At 44.8% G+C, this 20,341-nt stretch overlaps 1 protein-coding gene and 1 long non-coding RNA gene across 3 annotated transcripts in view; one reads left to right on the top strand and one right to left on the bottom strand.

The window, feature by feature from the left end:
- The window catches only part of LOC120918802, a 53,658-nt gene extending 44,891 nt beyond the window's left edge, over positions 1 to 8,767 (top strand). For both annotated transcript variants that reach the window (XR_005744472.1, XR_005744474.1), the window contains exons 3-4: positions 1,214 to 1,384; positions 8,332 to 8,767. This is a non-coding gene — a long non-coding RNA (uncharacterized LOC120918802). The remainder of the gene's footprint in view (positions 1 to 1,213; positions 1,385 to 8,331) is intronic.
- SPATA5 (spermatogenesis associated 5) overlaps positions 1 to 20,341 on the bottom strand; it is a 595,351-nt gene that overhangs the window by 325 nt on the left and 574,685 nt on the right. The gene's annotated exons all lie outside the window — the stretch shown is intronic.

Raw genomic sequence — 20,341 nt, 5'->3', positions numbered from 1 at the left:
ACACTTCTCAGACTTATAAAAGTTGGAAAAGCCCTGTACTGTATTATATTAAACAAGATCTACACAAGACATTTGTCCACCAGCACACAATAATTGGAAGCTTAGTAGAGCTGCTGTTGTGCATACTTTGTTGTGTACATGTTCATATGTGGTATAGTCTTTTTATATACATTTAAATAGATTATAGTACATTAGATCACAGTCCAGATAGCCGTTACCTTAGTTATAACAACTATAAACAGAGACGCACTGTAGATAACAATGGTGGGAATATAAAGCCAGCCATTTATGGATCAAAATTCAGCCGCTTCAGCAATGACCGGCCGAATTTCGATCCATGTATGGGCAGGCTGATCGTACCTTCTGTGTGCAGTAAATATTGTAATTTATAAAATTTTATTCCAGATAAAGAGAATGTTTAAAAAGTACTGAGCCTGTTTATCAATCTCCTCTCCTTAAGATGGATCTGGAAATGCTTAGCTCTGATTAATTCTGGGTTCAGCATTTTAGTATCCTCACAGGAGCTTTTGGGTAAGCTGAATAGGATCAAGGAGGAGGAGGCACCAGAGGTCTAATGTTGTCAGATAAACTCCACAAAGAGCACCTGTCTCTACTTGTTACTGTCACATAGGGGACATGCCAGCCCCTAGAAAGTTAACTAATTGAGGATAACTCTAGTAGGACAAAAACGAGTGACATAGAAAATGGAACAACTTGCAATTTGTTAGGGGAATGAGGGAAGTAAACAAAACACTGGAGAACATACAGTTTTTTAGAGTGTAAAGGAATTTTGCAGAAAGTAGAAAACATATAAAAAAGTTAATGCATACATCAAAGTTAAAATGCTAGATTAAAACATTTTTGGCTTCCCAAAAAAAAAAAAATTATTGCTTACCTGTCCATCGGCCACACTGCTATGCTTTATTTTCTAGAAAATCTATTATTACTAAAGATTATTCAGCATATGACAAACTTCCAGGCATGTCGGATGCCCCCTCCAGGTAGGTCACCGTGGTTCTATTCGCCATCTCCCTATGTCATTACTGTGCATGTAGTGATGTAGGGGTCGGCAGATGGAACCAAAAAGTACAGAGGGGTACCAGGCTTCAAATACTCCCAGAAAGGCATTCTTTAGCCACCATAGCTCTTCAAGGGACTGAAGATTGGCAACATGAGTGATGGGATAGGTAAGCATTAACTCTTTTCTTTACAGGGAGCCATTTTCTCAAAACTGACTGAGGACTGCAATGAAGAAGCGAGAGAAAAGAAAGAATCCCAAAAAGGTGGCTGCTCTCCCACCAATAAGGTGGCTGACTTGGTGGAAGATGACAGGGGCTTTATAAAAGCCTAGATTAAACCCTGCTCTCATGGATGCCCTTCAAAGGTAAGATAAGAAACTATGATTTTCAAGCTTATGAACCACAAGTGGTATTATTTTTGTTATACAGGATTTATATAGGGCTAACAGTTTGTGCAGCACTTTACAATATGAGGGCAGACGATATAGTTACAATACAATTCAATACAGGAGGAATCAGAGGGTCCTGCTCCTTATAATCTATTACATATGAATCAGGTGCAAAGTAATCCTTACACATCATTTGGTAAAACTACTCCTCTGTATAAACTATTAAGCCCTGTACACATGATCGGTTTGTCCGATGAAAACAGACCGATGGACTGTTTTCATCGGACAAACCGATCGTGTGTGGGCCCCATCTGTCTGTTAAAAAATAGAACATGTTTTAAATTTTACCTATGGATTAAAAAACGATAGAAAAATCTGATCATCTATGTGAAACTCCATCGGAGTTTCCACGCATGCTCAGAATCAAGTTGACGCATGCTCGGAAGCATTGAACTTCATTTTTTTCGGCTCGTTGTAGTGTTTTACGTCACCGCAATTTGCCACGGTCGGAATTTAGTCTGATAGTGTGTATGCAAGACTGATAAAAGTCAGCTTCATCGGATATCCGACAAAAAAATCCATCAGATTCGATTCCATCAGATATCCGATCATGTGTACAGGGCTTTAGGCTTCAGTGTCTAAAAGTAATACCACATCCAAATACAAAGCTAGAGGACGTTTTTTTTAGGTGGATAGGATTATTATGGTAAGTGCAAGCAGACAGATGGCTGATGTACTAGGTTTTATTCAGATGCTGTTAAATAAATGTTTTCACATTAGTGCAAGAGGAAACAGCCTGTCACCACCATTGCCAGACACAGTTTACACCGTATCATTTTATAGTAATAGAGAACTGACGGCAAGACACAAAATTAGGGAAGAAATATGTAAAGTGAAAAGCGATTTCTTGTCTGCTTTCTTGTTTTTGGATACACTTTTTGGAAGAAAGTAAAGTCCCTGATGGACCAGTAGCAGTTAATGAAGCTTTTCTTCATCATGATTCTGCTCCTGATTAGTCGGGATTCTATCTAGCTAATGCACTTTGTAACGTCTATTTCACACTGAATCCCCCAAACCATCATCTGCAAACAGCTGTAATCAAGCACTGCAAAACACCTTTAGGTATGTTAGTGCTTTCGCTCACATAAAATAAAATGGAAAGTGCACATGAACTGATATTTACATATAAGTTAACCGACTGCAGTTCTCCTTTAAATGATGTGGATTAAAAAAGTAGGCATTGTGGAAAGGGGATACAGCAGTTGCAAAGAAGTAGGTAAAAGGTTTTTTGATTGAATTTCTTCTCCCAGCTCCCACGCCTTTGGATAGCGGAAGCAGACCGAGGCTGGTGTCATTCTAAAGACATAAAGACCCATTGCTGTTGTGAAAAGGGCCCGCGGGATGAAAAGAGATATTGTGGGTTTTCAGTACAGCGGAGAATACAGTGATTGGTATTCACGGAGCGCCCATCGCTGTGAACCAAAAGACCAGCTGAAGCCTATTTGTTTGCCCATTCAGCATATTTTCTGTTTGTCCATTTGCTGTTGCTTTGCTTATGCCGTGCTGATGGAAGGCAAAGCAGTTAAGTCGCATTTTAGAGGATTTAGCAGCATGTTTAGGAAGCTTTCACAAAAACATGCATGGCTTTAGGTGGCTTTGTCATGCAACAATATTACACTTAGTGCCATGCGGCTGCTTTTTACAAGGCCAGTGAAGCTAAAAATCTACACTGAATTCCTGTCGGCGCAAAGGAAATTCTATACCATTCAGAGTGTTTTCCTTCCCATTCTTTCCCTTTCATGCAAAGTTCTATGTCCCTGAAAGATATGATAAACATCCCATTCTATGCTTCCTCATGAAGAAAGCCTCACGTGATGTACTGCACTGCTATCGTGTTGTGCTCTGCTGTCACTGATATTTGGGATTTCATGTGAAAATTATTTTTGAGGGTGCAGAACTGAAAACTTGTTGAGTTAAGTCAGGTTATATCTAAGCTACTGACTCTTTGTATGTACTGTACTTTAAAGGCTAAAAAATAAGGCGTAGTCCTCTCAAAACGAAATAACGTTGGATTGGTATGCTAAAGCACCCTCTGGCTATAAACATACCTCTAAGACATAAGTGATAAGAAGACCCCCCTTGTCTATCCCACATTTCTGCTATGCCAAATTGGACAAAGTTGTCAGTTCCATTGCCCCCATTTTAACCCAGCAGAGATAACCATGGGGTGCCAATAAAGTCTTTGACCTCTTTAGCAGGTGTTGTTTTTCCAACCAACAGTATAATTGCAGCCTCAAACAAACTACCATATCTGTTTTCACTAGCAGTAGGCTCAACAAGTGAATCCTATTATTGAAGATTCTCTATCCTGAGAACGTATGGGGCTTAGGGAAGGGGAAATCCCACAGGTAGAGGACTCAGAGGGAAGTAGCAGATAGGATTCCCAATCCACCCTTTTTAATCTGCCCAAAGCTAATATTTTATTATTGGCAAGATGTTAGAGGGTTGAAACACTATATGGCTTCCTATATATCTTGGGCCTTGCTTTGGTAAAATGTTTGCATCCAGAATTCCATCTCCATTAATTTTCCACAAACCATCCAAGAGAATATGTCACTCTGACAGCTGGAGTTTTCTAATATAACAGAAAATGCAACAAGAAGAGTGAGGCCCCTACTGCAGCACAAAAAGTAGGCTTGGAGGGAGGAGGGTGATAAAGTCAGGAATTATGACAGTTAGATTCCTAATGGATCAGAAACCTAAAAGAGAAGTGAGGGATTTAAATAAAACTGTCACCCACTGCCTTTAGACCGAGAACTGAGCGATCAAAGACTGTTGATCACTCAGCTCTTGGTCTTCAATGTGCAGAGAGCTGGTGATAGTTAGTCATTGGCTCTATGCTCTGCCCCTGCAGCACCCACTGGAGCACCTGGCTGTGGAGTGGGAGGGAGCAGCTGGCTCAGGCATTCAGCGGGGCACTGAGAGGCTGAGCCAGCTGCCAGTCCAGGCATCAAGGTAAATCCTGACAATAAAGTATGGACCACTCGAGAACCTGGACTGGCTGAGTGACGTCCTATGATGGGTCATAGAAGTGCAGAACTAAGTGTACTCTTGTGACCCATAGGAGAAGTAGGGCCAAAAGCACTTTGGCCCTAATTTTTCTATAAATAATAAACAATTTAATTGATGCTCTGTCCGCTCACTGATACCAAGGTTGGTTAAATTGATAAAATGTTTACGATCTCCCAATCCATAATTTTTTTTGTGATTTAGCATATCCAAAATTATAGATACTATGGGGTTGATTTACTAAAACTGGAGAGTGCAAATCTGGTGCAGCCATGCATGGTAGCCAATCAGCTTCTAACTTCAGCTTGTTCAATTAAGCTTTGACAAAAAAAAATGGAAGCCGATTGGTTTTTATGCAGAGCTGCACCAGATTGTTCACACTCCAGTTTTAGTAAATCAACACCTACAGTATGAATATTAGATGTTGAGTGACGTATGTAAATTATCCTTTAAAACATACATTGATATGTGCATTGCTGTTAGTAGCAGTGATGTCATGTGAAATGTTATGTAGATCATTTTAATGCATACAGGTAATGTGATTTATCTTAAAAAAATGTTTATTGATACGTGGGACATGAATGGGTAGGATGTAAAAGGCTGCATTATCATAAACATTGGTTCAGCCAACCAATTGGCCGCCCTTTGTGATTATGAGTGCCAGGTGTAATAAGAAACAGGTGTTACATGGAAGTATAGCCACGCACCCATTGTAAAGAGTGTGAAACAGGTAGCGTGCCTCCAACATCTCAGAGGTATTGCATATTTGTCACTTGCCCCAGCCTCTCCATGTTGCAGCATGTCATATGTAGATATCATGCTGCCAAGGATATATAACGTGGATGAAAATGAGGTGAGGTGTCTGAAATTCCTTTGGGTGATGAATATGAATGGGGAGACACAAGGGTGCTTTGTGAGCCAATTGTAAACACACTTTCTGTCTTCAAGTATTCTTATTCACACACTTAGGTGCTAGCACTCCCAAGCCTACCCGAAAGTAACATCAGACATACCTGCTAACTAAAATATTTCAACTACTTAAACTATTAATAAATGTAGCTATCTAATGACGCATTTACTCCTAAATTACAATGGTGATTGCCATTGCTTGTAGCTGAATGATTTGATGAAGAACTCCAGAAAAAGCAAGAGCTGGTAGATATAGCGGTCATGTTTTGAGTCATCAAGAGACATGCTGATTGAAACCCTCCTCTCTGCAGCCTTGTTCCCAACGTGTAGCCCAATTCCAGCCACTCCGTAATGAACATAATGAAATAGTCAACCCATCAGACATTGACCTGAACTGTGCATGGCTGGCAAACTGCAGCAGTTTTGGTCAATGCTCAGCAACTCTGGGAGGTGGATGCAGGGTCATGTGACTGGCGGTCACAGCGGTCACATGACCGGAAAGTTTCCAATTGCCAGTATGCATTGGAAGCTTACCGATCCCCATCGGCTGCTGTGCTGGGAGCGTGCACGGCGCATGCTCTAAACAAGGTAAGTAGTTTACACATGGCTACATATATGCGGGCACTCGGCCATCCCACCCGCCGAGAGGCCACATAAATGCGTATTGCCGGCGCCAAACTGATTACATGCTTAACAAGTCGGAGAAGAGCTTTACCATTAACAGGTTATTAACTGAGTAGCACCTGCAGTCTTCTGTCAGAGGGACATCAGACACCCACTGCTGCTAAACAGTGCCCACCAGTGCATATCAGTGCTGCGTATCAGTGCCCACCAGTGCTGCCTACCAGTGCCACCTATCAATGCCTATCAGTGCAAACTTATCAGGGCCCTTCAGTACCACCCATCAGTGTCACCTTATCAGTGCAGCCTCATCAATTAAGGAGAAAAATTACCCGTTTGGGGCTAGGGGGCGTCTAAATTTTAAATCAGGCACGTCCCCGCGCCGATCGAACAGTGCATGCGCCGTCCGCAAATTTTCTCAGCGTGCATTGCTCCAAACGACGTCGCAAGGACGTCATTGGTTTCGACGTTAACGAAAATTACGTCCGGCCGTATTCGCGAACGACTTACGCAAACGACGTAAAAAATTAAAAACTCGGCGCGGGAACGACGGCCATACTTAACATAGGATACGCCGCATTTCCCCCTCCTATAGCAGGGGTAACTTTCCACCAGAAAAAGCCGAACGCAAACTACGTAAAAAAAAGCGCCGGGCGGTCGTTCGTTTCTGAATCGGCGTAAATGCTAATTTGCATATTCGACGCGTAAAAGATACGGAAGCGCCACCTAGCGGCCGGCCTGGAATTGCAGCCTAAGATCCGACGGTGTAAGTCACTTACACCTGTCGGATCTTAGACATATCCTTGCGTAACCTGATTCTATGAATCAGGTGCATAGATACGACGGCCGGACTCAGAGATACAACGGGGTATCAGGAGATACGACAGCGTATCAGGAGATACGCCGTCGTATCTTCTTTCTGAATCCGGCCCACTATTTTTTTCCCTCAGTTTAGGCCAATACGCAATAAGCGTTTATTGATTGGTTTGCGCAAAAGTTATAGCGTTTACAAAATAGGGGATAGTTTTATGGCATTTTTATTAATATTTTCTTTTTAATAGTAACGGCGGCGATCAGCGATTTTTATCGGTACTGCGACATTATGGAGGACACTTTTGACACATTTTTGGGACCATTGGCATTTTTATAGCGATCAGTGCTATAAAAATGCATTTACTATAAAAATGCCACTAGGGGGCGAGGAAGGGGTTAAGTATGTTCCCTGGGTGTATTCTAACTGAAGGGGGGGTGGACTGACATGGGGAAATGACTGATCGCTGTTCATACATTGTATGAACAGACGATAGGTAATTTCCCCCCGACAGGACCAGGAGCTGTGTGTTTACACACACAGCTCCCGGTTCTCGCTCTGTAACAAACGATCACGGGTGCCCGGCGGTGATCGCGCCCGCCAGGCAAACGCGTCTGGAGCAGGGGCGAGCGAGGGGCGCGTGCACGCGCCCCTATTGGCTGATTCGCAAGATGACATAATATTAAGTGATCTTGCGCAGCCGAGCCGACCTGGTCGGTGGCTGGTAGGCAAGCGGTTAAATAATGCACATTAATGTGCTTGGGTTAAGATGCACCACAACAGGATTCAAAATCGCGGTAAAATGCACGATTTTACCGCGATTTCGGCCGCAATTTAATGTAAATCGCGGCCCGAAATCGCAAAAAGTAGTACAGGAACTACTTTTTGAAATCGCAAATGCGGTGACGCACTGATTAGGACAGTGCCATTGCCGACAATTGCCGCCGATTTGAGATGCGATTTGACATGTCAAATCGCATCTCAAATCGTTCCAAATCGTACCCAGTGTTAACCAGGGCTAAAGGTTCATGTTTTTTTTTAAATAACAAATAAATAAATAAATAAATAACCTCCACTTTGCAGTTTGTTTTGCACAGAGCGGCCCCAGTCGTCCTCTTCTGGGGTCCCACGGCAGCTCCTCCCCGCATTAGATAACCCACTCTAGGAAATGCACTTGGTGTTTGTTGAACCTCTGTCACTTTGCTTTTTTCAGGCGCTGACGTATAGAACAATATAAAGAAAAATGCGTCGTATATAGCAACAGATCAAGTGTTGGTCATTATCTGAACTGCACTATAAATTTGACTGCTGAATTCTGATTGGTTGCTGTATGCATTCCATAAAGAGTTAAACTGTGGAATCTTGCAGAGAGCAAATGTTTTAATTTCACATTCAGCAGGTGGGGAGGATTCAGGCCGCTGGTTCCAACTTGCCCGGAAGATTTGTTTCCTCATATAACATAAACCATTTTCCAAAAATGTACAAATTATAAGACATTTTATGTCTTTCTTAGAAAGGTATGTACCGGGGAGAAAAGCTTGCTTCAAAGCAACACAGCGCACAAGGGAAGACACTATGCGAGCGCTTGATAAGGAATGGCACCGTCAGGAGCTGGATGAAGGGCAGCATGGGAAAATAGGGCTGAATGTCTCCGGCTGCTGGCAGCCACTTGGCATATATTCTGATGGAACAAGTCACATACGACCTTGGACTAAATATGCCACTTATAAGATGATTTACATTGAAGTCGATTTATGTAAGAATTATACATTTCAGACAGAGTGTGTGTGTTGCATATTTAGTATGTACTCTGCCTAAAAGGGAAATCTGTATATATCTGTATATACGGCACATTTTATGAGGACATACACTTCTAATGGAAAAAGAAAATATGGACAGCCGCACTCCAAAAAACCTTGATGGTTGTCTTTATTTAAAAAAGGAAAAATGCACTAAAAGTCACAGCACACAACATGGGAGTAAAACAGCGGACGCGTTTCGCACTATAAATTAGTGCTTAATCATAGCTGCCATACACCTCTAGTCTTGGAAACCAACTCAAGTCAAATGCATGAGACCTTATTTACTCTGAAGAGCGATCCGCATTTGACAGGTGGTAAGGGAGCATTATATAATCCCCTTAAACCCTGCACCAGCAGGCTGTAATCTTGTGTAACGATTGTCGGGTGCCTTATCTGTGTTCAGTGGGTGGCAAAGCCTGCCAAATGTGATAGTTTAGATCATTTTCGCTATTTACACCCCCTCTGCTGCCTTCACAGCTTAAAGTGGAGTTCCACCCATAAATATAACATTACATCAGTAGTTTTAAAAAAATGTCATTAGTCCTTTACGAAAAATGTTTTCTTTTTTTAGATGCCTTCAAAGTGTTGTTGCTAGGCAGAATAGTTAATCTTCCCACTTCCTGCACTTAGGTGCTTAGGGCCAAATCCACAAAAGGGATACAACGGCGTAACTGCTGTAACACCATTGTATCCCTGTTCCTAACTATGGAACTGATCCACAGAATCAGTTTCCCATAGTTAGGCAGAAGATCCGGCATGTGTAAGGGACTTACACTGCCGGATCTTAGGATGCAGTACCGCATCCGCCGCTGGGGGCATTTCGTGTCGAAATGCCGCCTCGGGTATGCAAATTAGCACTTGCGGAGATCCACGAAGCTTTTCAGCTTCGTTTTTTCTCCGTAAGTTTTAGTTTGCATACGCAAAATTAGGGCTGCTTTTACATGGTATAAAGTTAGTACACCATGTAAAAGCAGACCTTTCTGTCCAGCGAAGCGATTTTTTTTAAATTTTTAATTTTTTTTTTCCGCCGTATCTTTTTTTTTTCCCGACGCAACTTTATTGACCCGTCGCAATCCACAAAGCTCGGCGTAACGTAATTTCGCGCTATGCACGTCGGGAAAATGACGTCACGAGCATGCGCAGTATGGCCGGCGCGGGAGCGCGCCTAATTTAAATGGGAATCGCCCCCATTTGAATAGGAACGCCTTGCGACGGCGGAATTTAAGTTACACAGCCCAAAATTTCGAGGTAAGTGCTTTGTGGATCGGGCACTTAGGTAGAAATTTTAAGGCAGTGTAACCTAAATGGAAAAAATTAAGTTAGGCACGATCTTTTTGGATTTGGCCCTTAATGCTTCCTAACCTACACCGCACAGACTCCTGGGAATGTAGTGGGTGTAACTTTCCAGGAGTCTGTGCACTCCCCAGTCTCAAAGAATCATGTGACTTGGACAGCACAGGTGCTGAAACCTGATCTGACACTGCTTGTGCAGCACTGAGCATGTGCGAGATCGGCTGAAATCCAGGAAGTCATACAGTCTGGCTTCATGATGCACACACTTAAGTCAATTTCTATTTTATAAAGTGTCTAAATGCTGTAACAACCTAACAAAACGGACCTTAGTTTACAGACTAACTTTACTAGAATACATTAAGCTTGTGTATTACAGGGGTATTTATATTTAAAATGCAGATAAATGCTCAAAAACGCGTCTCACCAGCATTTTCTTATGTTTTTGATCCATTAAAAAAAAACAAAAAAAAACGCTAACACGGAAAAGCTGTGCCACATTTTTAAAAATCCTGCAAGCTGTATCTTTGGTGCACTTAATCAAAAGTGCACCAAAAAGGCACCTTCTGTTGTCAGTCATCGAAAACGCATCAAAACGGCATCATAAATCCATTGCATCTGCGTTTTTTGGTATGTTTTTTTGAGTTACATGTCTATGTTTCACAAGTACATGCGGGGAGTCAAGAAACCAGAAAATGCACCAGAGCATTATAAAAGCATGATGTGCGTTTTTGAAAACCACATACTGCGTTTTTAAATTGCACCAGTGTAAAAGGGCTCTAATGAACATCTTTGAATAATAGGGTGCCTTGGGTTTGATAAAAAAACACAATTGCTCAAGGGGGGCAACCCCAGACACTATGCAACCTGGGCACACTTTATTAATACACAGAGCAATGCTTATTATTAAAGTGGCCCTGTCACCACCGGGTAATTTTTACCATGCAAAAGAGGAAATGCACTTAGGCCCGGATTCACAAAGCACTTACGCCGACGTATCTCGATATACGCCGCGTAAGTGTAACTATGAGCCGTCGTATCTGTGCGCCGTGCCCACAGAACTAGATACGCCTGAAAATAGGCTTCATCCGACCGACGTAACTTTCCTACGCCGGCGTATCGTGGGCGCATATTTACGCTGGCCGCCTCATTGCAAATATCTAAATGAGGGAGATACGTCGATTAACGAGCGTAGTTGCGCCCGGCGCATAATGTATGCGGTTTGCGTAAGGCTTACGTCCGGTGTATAGTTATTCCCCATCTATGAGGCGCAACTCAAGCAAAGGTATGGACCAGGGAACAGCCGTCGTATTTTACGTTGTTTACGTAGTAGTACGTGAATAGGGCTGGGCGTAGGTTACGTTCACGTCGTAGGGCAGTGATTCGTCGTATCTTAGGGAGTAGTTCCGACGTGATTCTGCGCATGCGCACTGGGTTGCGTCCACGGGACGGCGCATGCGCTGTACGTTATTCGTATCCTTATGATGCTCAGTCCATCATTTACATGGGGTCACGCCTCATTAGCATGACTCACGCCCACTTCCACCTACGCTGGCTTACGCCGAGGAAACCCAGCACAGATTTGGGGGCGAGTGCTTTGTGAATCCAGTGCTTGCATCTGTGCACTGCGTCGGCGTAGCGTATATTAGATACACTACGCCCGCATAAATATGCGCCGATGTATGTGAATCCGGGCCTTAGTGTTTGTTGTACCTCTGTCACTTTGCTTCTTTCAGGCACTGGCAAGTATTTGGTTGGATGTGTTAAATGTCTGTATCCCCCTTACATGGACACACTTTGTTTTCTCTCTTTGGCTTATATGTCTCGTAGTGAATTACAGTGATTGAAAAAAGTATTTGACCCCCTGCTGATTTTGTACATTTGCCCACTGACAAAGAAATGGTCCGTCTATAATTGTAATGGTAGGTTTATTTTAACAGTGAGAGACAGAATAACAACAAAAATATCCAGAAAGATGCATTTCAAAAAAGTTATAAATTAATTTGCATTTTAATGAGTGATATAAGTATTTGATCCCCTATCAATCAGCAAGATTTCTGGCTCCCAGGTGTCTTCCATACTGGCAACAAGCTGAGATTAGGAGCACTCTCTTAAAGCAGTTGTATACCCATTTTTTATTTTACCTAAAATTAATATCTCCTAAACCTGTAAGGTTTAGGAAATATTCACTTTGCATGCATCCGCTGACGTTAGCGGCGCATGCACTGTGAATGCCCGGCTGAAGGTCTGGCAGACGCTGCTGGACCTCTCCGGATAGAAGACTCCCACGTGAATGCAGAAGACACGCAGGCACGCAGAGGGCAAAATGTCAGCTCCCTCGGCGTGGACCAGGATTAGATACCGACGCCTAGTTCTAATGCCGCGTACACACGACCGTTTTTCGCGATGTGAAAAATGTATTTTTTTTATGTCATTAAAAACAATCGTGTGTGGGCTCGAGAGCATTTTTCGCGACACTAAAAATGGCCATTAAAAATTTGGAACATGCTCTAAATTTTTGCGTTGTTTTTAACATCGTAAAAAATGGTTGTGTGTGGGCTTTAACGACGTGGAAATAACGCACATGCTCAGAAGCAAGTTATGAGACGGGAGCGCTCGTTCTGGTAAAACTAGCTTTCATAATGGAGATAGCACATTCGTCACGCTGTAACAGACGGAAAAGCGCAAATCGTCTCTCACCAAAGTTTTACTAACACGAAATCAGCAAAAGCAGCCCCAAGGGTGGCGCCATCCGAATGGAATTTCCCCTTTATAGTACCGTCATACGTGTTGTACGTCACCGCGCTTTGCTAGAGCATTTGTTTTTCACGATCGTGTGTAGGCAAGGCCGGCTTAACAATAATCGGACTGAAAAAAACATTGTTTTTTCTAAACCATTAAAGATATTTGTGTGTACGCGGCATTAGGTAAGTATGTGGTGCATACTAGCTCATTATGCCTTTGCCTTATGTTTTTTTTTCACTTTTTTCTTTTTCTGCGGGTATACAACCGCTTTTTCCTAATCTTAGCTTGTTACCTGTATAAAATGCACCTGTCCACAGAAGCAATTAATCAGATTCCAATCTCTTCACAATGGCCAAGTCCAAAGAGCTGGCCAAGGAAGTCGGGGACAAGATTGTAGACCTACACAAAGCTGGAATGGGCTACAAGACCATTGCCAAGCAGCTTGGTTAGATGGTGACAACAGTTGGCGCGATTTAATGGAAAAAAAACCCAAAAAATAACTGTCAATCTCCCTCGGTCTGGGGCGCCATGCAAGATCTCACCTCGTGGAGTTTCAATGATCATGAGAACGTTGAGGAATCATCCCAGAACCACATGGGAGAATCTTGTCAATGATCTCAAAGCAGCTGGGACCATAGTCACCAAGAAAACAATTGGTAACACACTAAATCCTGCAGCGCCCGCAAGGTCAAGAAAACACATGTACAGGTCCGTCTGAAGTTTGCTAATGAACATTTGAATGATTCAGGCCGCGTACACACGTCCGAGAAACTCGACGGGCGAAACACATCGTTTTCCCCCGTCGAATTCCTTGTTCGGCTGTCAAAAAACTCGTCGAGTTTCCCGACGGGTTTCTCAGTTGAAAAGTGTACACACGACCGGTTTTCTCGGCAGAATACGTCTCCCATCGAGTTTCTTGCTGAATTCTGCCGAGAAAACTGGTCGTGTGTACGGGGCCTCAGAGGTGAACTGGGTGAAAGTGTTGTGGTCACATGAGACCAAAAATCGAGCTCTTTGGCCTCAACTCAACTCGCCGTGTTTGGAGGAGAAAAAATGCCGCCTATGACCCCAAGAACACCATCCCCACCGTCAAACATGGAGGTGGAAACATTGGGCCAAATTCTCAAAAACTCTGCGTAACTTAAATTTCAGCAGTTAAGTTACACTGACTTAAAATTTCTACCTAAGTGCCTGATCGTCAAAGCACTTAGGTAGAAATTACACGCTGTGTAACTTAAGTGCCGCCGTCGTAAGGCGGTCCTCCTCTCCTGGGGGCGTTTAAAATTTAAATGAGGCGCGCTCCCGCGCCGGCCGTACTGCGCATGCGTGTGACGTCATTTTCCCGACGTGCAGCGCGCGAACGTAATTAACGCCGGTCGGCTTTGAGAATTTCGACGGGACACTAAAGTTGCGACGGGTGAAAAAAAAAGACGCGCCAGGAAAACAAATAATTATAAAAAAAAATGTCAGCGTCGCTCAGTATGCATTCCTGAGAGGGAGAACTCCATGCCAATTTTCAAAGAAAAAAACGGCATGGGTTCCCCCCCCAGGAGCATACCAGGCCCTTAGGTCTGGTATGGGTTGTAAGGAGACCCCCCCACGCCGAAAAATTGACGTAGGGGGTCCCCCTACAATCCATACCAGACCCGTATCCAAAGCACGCTACCCGGCCGGCCAGGAATGGGAGTGGGGACGAGCGAGCGTCCCCCCCCTCCTGAGCCGTGCCAGGCCGCATGCCCTCAACATGGGGGGGTTGGGTGCTCTGGGGCAGGGGGGCGCACTGCGGGCCCCCCCACCCCAGAGCACCCTGTCCCCATGTTGATGAGGACAGGACCTCTTCCCGACAACCCTTGCCATTGGTTGTCGGGGTATGCGGGCGGAGGCTTATCGGAATCTGGGAGTCCCCTCAAATAAGGGGGCCCCCAGATACCGGCCCCCCACCCTAAGTGAATGGATATGGGGTACATCGTACCCCTATCCATTCACCTGGAGGCAAAAAGTAAAATGTAGTAAACACACAACACAAGGCTTTTTAAAATAATTTATTATTCTGCTCCGGATGCCCCCCCTGTCTTCGTTATTAGCTCAATTACCAGGGGGGGCTTCTTCTTCCGCTCTCCGGGGGTCTTCCGCTCTCCGGGGGTCTTCTCCGCTCTCCGGGGGGGGCTTCTCCGGACTCCGGGGGGCTTCTTCCATCTTCTCCCCTCTTCCGCTCTTGACTCGGCGAACCCCGGTTCTTCTGCAGCTCTCCGGGGCCTTCTTCTTCAGCGCTGGCTGCCTGCTATGTTTGTGTGTTAGCTCGATTTCAAACAGGCAGCCAGCGCGGTCTTCTGTGGCGTCAGGGTCTTCTGTTCTTCTCTCTTCGGATGTTGCCTCGTCGCCTCTTGTCACTGTAATGATGGAAGCGCGCCTTGCATCACATTTATATAGGCATCACCGTCCCATCATGCTCCGGTAGGTACCCACGTGGTGGGTGCACGTGGGTAGGCACCCACCACGTGGGTACCTGCCGGAGCATGATGGGACGGTGATGCCTATATAAATGGGATGCAAGGCGCGCTTCCATCATTACAGTGACAAGAGGCGACGAGGCAACATCCGAAGAGAGAAGAACAGAAGACCCTGACGCCACAGAAGACCGCGCTGGCTGCCTGTTTGAAATCGAGCTAACACACAAACATAGCAGGCAGCCAGCGCTGAAGAAGAAGGCACCGGAGAGCTGCAGAAGAACCGGGGTTCGCCGAGTCAAGAGCGGAAGAGGGGAGAAGATGGAAGAAGCCCCCCGGAGTCCGGAGAAGCCCCCCCCGGAGAGCGGAGAAGACCCCCGGAGAGCGGAAGACCCCCGGAGAGCGGAAGAAGAAGCCCCCCCTGGTAATTGAGCTAATAACGAAGACAGGGGGGGCATCCGGAGCAGAATAATAAATTATTTTAAAAAGCCTTGTGTTGTGTGTTTACTACATTTTACTTTTTGCCTCCAGGTGAATGGATAGGGGTACGATGTACCCCATATCCATTCACTTAGGGTGGGGGGCCGGTATCTGGGGGCCCCCTTATTTGAGGGGACTCCCAGATTCCGATAAGCCTCCGCCCGCATACCCCGACAACCAATGGCAAGGGTTGTCGGGAAGAGGTCCTGTCCTCATCAACATGGGGACAGGGTGCTCTGGGGTGGGGGGGCCCGCAGTGCGCCCCCCTGCCCCAGAGCACCCAACCCCCCCATGTTGAGGGCATGCGGCCTGGCACGGCTCAGGAGGGGGGGGACGCTCGCTCGTCCCCACTCCCATTCCTGGCCGGCCGGGTAGCGTGCTTTGGATACGGGTCTGGTATGGATTGTAGGGGGACCCCCTACGTCAATTTTTCGGCGTAGGGGGGTCTCCTTACAACCCATACCAGACCTAAGGGCCTGGTATGCTCCTGGGGGGGAACCCATGCCGGTTTTGAATTTAAAAATTGCCGTGGAGTTCTCCCTCAGGAATGCATACCAAATGCCGTCGCTGGAATGGGCCTTTACAAGGTTTGGCTAACTTTCCACATTGTAAAACCAGCCCTAATTTTGCGCCGGCAAATTCGGAACTTAGGCAGAAATCAAAGTGCTGAAATGCTTTGAAAATCTGCTTAAGTCCTCATTTGCATACGCAAAGCTGGATTTCAATGAGAAATGCCCCCAGTGGCGGATGCGGTACTGCATCCTAAAATCTGACCGTGTAAGTGTCTTACACATGTCAGATTTTCTGCCTAACTTTGGAAAAAGCCTTTTGAGAATCGTTTCCAAAGTTAGGCACAGGGATACGCAGGCTGAACAGCAGTTAAGTCTGCGTATCTCTTTTGAGAATTTGGCCCATTATGCTTTGGGGTGTTTTTCTGCTAACGGGACATCAAAAGGGACCATGCTGGTAACTAGCTATGGAGACGCAGCACTGCCCCCCTTAGACAGGAAGTGTGTTAGGACTATAGAACACCCTCCTCAATCCCGTACCATTAGAGAGAGGTGTTCTATAGTTCACATACAGTAGGTGAACTGGGCAAGAGTGATACCACTACTTAAGACTTACACAACTCCCTGGATTTAGGAAAGAATCCACATATATTTTTTGCCCTTATTGAACAGATATAAAAATGCTTTCAAATAAATCTATTTTCCAGAAAAAAAGGGAGTAAATAGGAGAAGTGTATTGTTAAGGTTTACATACACTTTTCTCAGGGTGAGTTTTTTGATGGTGATAACAGCTGACCATGTTTGTATAATGTGTGTTGAAATGACTACTTGTAGTCTCCATTGCAATGTTAATCTCCAAAACAGAATGACAATAGCCGAGCATAATAGGGAGAAAGTAACAGATTATTGTCACCCCATAACAGGAAGTGCCTGAACGAGAACCTTCATGGCAGGATCACAGGTGCTATTTTAATTAGGGCTGTTACTGATCAAAATTTTTCTGTTTGATTAATCGTTTTGTTTTTTTTATCGATTACTCAACTAATTTCGATTAATTATAACGCACATACAGATCCAACTACTTTTAGCTGATCTCCTTGCAGGCTGATTCCCAGTGCAGCTACCAACCACGGGAAACATGGATAGTAGGATACAAAAAACACACAGGCAGCGCTCGATGGGAATAGCATTAAAACTTTTATAGTCTTCAAGTAGGTAACCAAATAAATATTGCACTGGAGATAAAATCAATGTAGCTACATAAACTGTAAAAATGGTGCGAGTAATAGCAAACGGTGCCAAAAGCAGTCATAAAAACATGTAGCTAAGTATGATACTGGTATAAAAATGTGTACAACAATACCACTGCTGAATCCAGATGAGGAGAGGTTAACATCAGTCCGTCGGCATTTAGATGTCCCATGAAGGGAACTATCACAACTCCCAGTGGATGTTTGTAAAATCCCAGGTTGATAGAGGGAAGTGTAACAGACCTTGCGTGTGGCAGATAGTAAGGTCCCGCCGGCATGCAGATATGAAGGCACAGCAAAGGAGCCCTTCAGATGGACACGGCAAGCCCCGCCGGTGTCCGTGATGTCACCGGATCTCCGACGGAACTCCCTGAAGGCCCAGAAGCCGACGGAGAGGTGAGTACCAATCAAAAGAATTTTATCCGATCAAAAAGATTTTGATCAATCAAAAAAATTAAAGATTAATCGATTAATTAAAAGTTAATTTGCACAGCCCTAATTTTAATACAATATATTTGGGGCCTTTCAGCCCCAAATCTAACTGTTGTCCAAATATTCCAGACTTCACCTCCATAACATCTCCATAATATGACCCTTTTTAAGCATTGAAACCACTAAGCAGCTTATTCACTCCCTCGTTATCTCTCACCTTGACTATTGTGACTCCCCCCTCATTGGCCTACCTCTCCGCAGACTATCCCCTCTTCAGTCTATTATGAATACTGCTGCCAGACTCATCCACCTTACCAACTGTTCAATGTCCGCCACCCCTCTCTGACAATCCCTCCACTGGCTTCCCATTGCCCAACAAATACAATTCAAAACAGTAACAATAACATACAAAGCCATTTACAACTTTGAGCTACATCACCAATCTTGTCTCCAACTATCACCCAAACTGTCCTCTCCACTCTTCCCAAGACCTCCTGCTCTCTAGTTCCCTTGTCTCCTCTTCTATTGCTCGTCTTAAGGATTTCTCCAGAGCCTCTTTCATCCTCTGGAACTCACTACCCCAATCTGTCCAGCTATCTCCTACTCTGTTCACTTTTAGGTGATCCCTGAAGACCTATCTCTTCAAGGAAGCCTATCCTTCCTTCAGCTAATAACCAAATCTTTTATTTCTCCCATCAGTTCATCCCTCACAGTTATTACCTTTTGTTCCACCAGCTCCTTACTATTAAGGCCCATATACACACGATCCAATTTTAGGGCCATATTTGTCTGAGGGACATGTTGTGTCGGATAATCCGACCGTGTGTATGCTTCATCAGACAATTGTTGGCTGAATTAACGACAACAAATGTTGGCTGTTCATGCTCACCAATAGGGATGAGCTCCGGCGTGTTTGCACACTCCACGTGTGCAAACACAGAACTTGGGTTCTGAGCATGCGTGTTTGTACTTTGGATTTTAGCTGGACGGATTTGTGTACACACAATCGGGTAATACGAAGTAACAGATTTATTGTCAGACAGTTGGTGAGTAGGGATGAGCTCCGGCGTTTTCGCACACTCCACGTGCAGAGCCCGGCAGGAAGTACTGCGCTAACCACAGGCAGGAGACATTGTCCCGATGCTCGGCTGCAGGGATCGGGAAATGTCTCCCTGTCTGTGATTAGCGCAGCGCCGTGCAGACTTCCTGGCGGGCTCTGCACGTGGAGTGTGCGAACACGCCGGAGATCATCCCTATTCACCAACTGTCTGACAATAAATCTGTTACTTCGTATTATCCGATTGTGTGTACACAAATCCATTTAGCTAAAATCCAAAGTACAAACACGCATGCTCAGAACCCAAGTTAAACATTAAGACACCATTAGCAGAAGTTGCCCAAAGGGTGGCGCTAAAGAGCAGAAAAAAACACAAATTTAGGTTTTGTTGGCTGAAAATGTTGTGCCGGCTGTATGCAGAAGAAGTTCATGGCCAACGCCCTTCGGACCAAAATCCATGGAAAGTCTGCTGGAATTCCGATCGTGGGTACGAGGCTTTTGTTTGTAAGCTCCCACAAGCAGGGCCCTCCTAACCTTCTTGTATTGAGTTTTACTCTTGCTGTATTGTCTCTCTTTACATTGTAAAGCACTGCATAAACTGTTGTCATGTGTAGTAATAATAAAAGCGGCATAGCTAAAAAGAATTACTTTAAAAAAAACATTAACCGCTTAAGGACTGCCCCACGTACGTATACTGTGGCATGGCGGCCCTTAAGCGCGATATCATGTACCTGTATGTAATTTGGTTCTTCAGCTCTCGGGGGCGCACGCATGAGCTGCCGGAGCCCCACTTCCGCTGTGATTGGACACAGTGGGATCCAATCGGCGGGTCCGGTAATTGTTCCAAGGAAAGCAGAACAGCGGGCTGCCTATGTAAACAAGGCAGTTTGTTGTTCTGCTAGTAAGGAAAACAGAGATATTGTGTTCCTGCTAACGCTATCTCAGCCACCATCTTTTCAGGTCCCCCCGAAACTCCTTTTGGGCTATTGGTCTGCCACCGATGATGAAACAAAGGATTTAGGCCCCTTACACACTGGAGTTTTTCAGGCGGTTTAGCGCCTAAATACCACCTGAAAAAATCCTGCCCAGCATTCTCAATGTGAAAGCCTGAGGGCTTTCAACCTGAGGCGATGCGCTGGCGGGAGAGAAAAAAATCTCCTGCAAGCAGCATCTTTGGAGCGGTGAGAGAAGCGGTGTGTATACCGCTCCTTCCCATTTAAAACAATGGGAAACCATGGTAATACAGCGGTATTAAGCCTTTTTCGGCCGCTAGCGGGAGTTAATACCGCACCGCTAGCGGCCGAATCCCGCGGCAATTCCGACGGTATAGTGCCGCTATTTTTAGTGGTGCTATACCGCCACCGCACCTCCCGCCCCCAGTGTGAAAGGGGCCTAACACTGTCCCTGGCAGCGGATCTGTGCCAAAGATGAGCGAGGATGTACATTGCATGGTTCGTGTGCCGTGCAGTGTACACTAGAAGGGAAAAAGCTTTTTAGCAAAAAAATATATA

This window comes from Rana temporaria, chromosome 1 (assembly GCF_905171775.1).
Source record: "Rana temporaria chromosome 1, aRanTem1.1, whole genome shotgun sequence".
Taxonomy (NCBI): Eukaryota; Metazoa; Chordata; class Amphibia; order Anura; family Ranidae; genus Rana; species Rana temporaria.
Note: the sequence above shows the minus strand (reverse complement) of the source record. Positions and strands in the feature narration are given on the sequence as shown.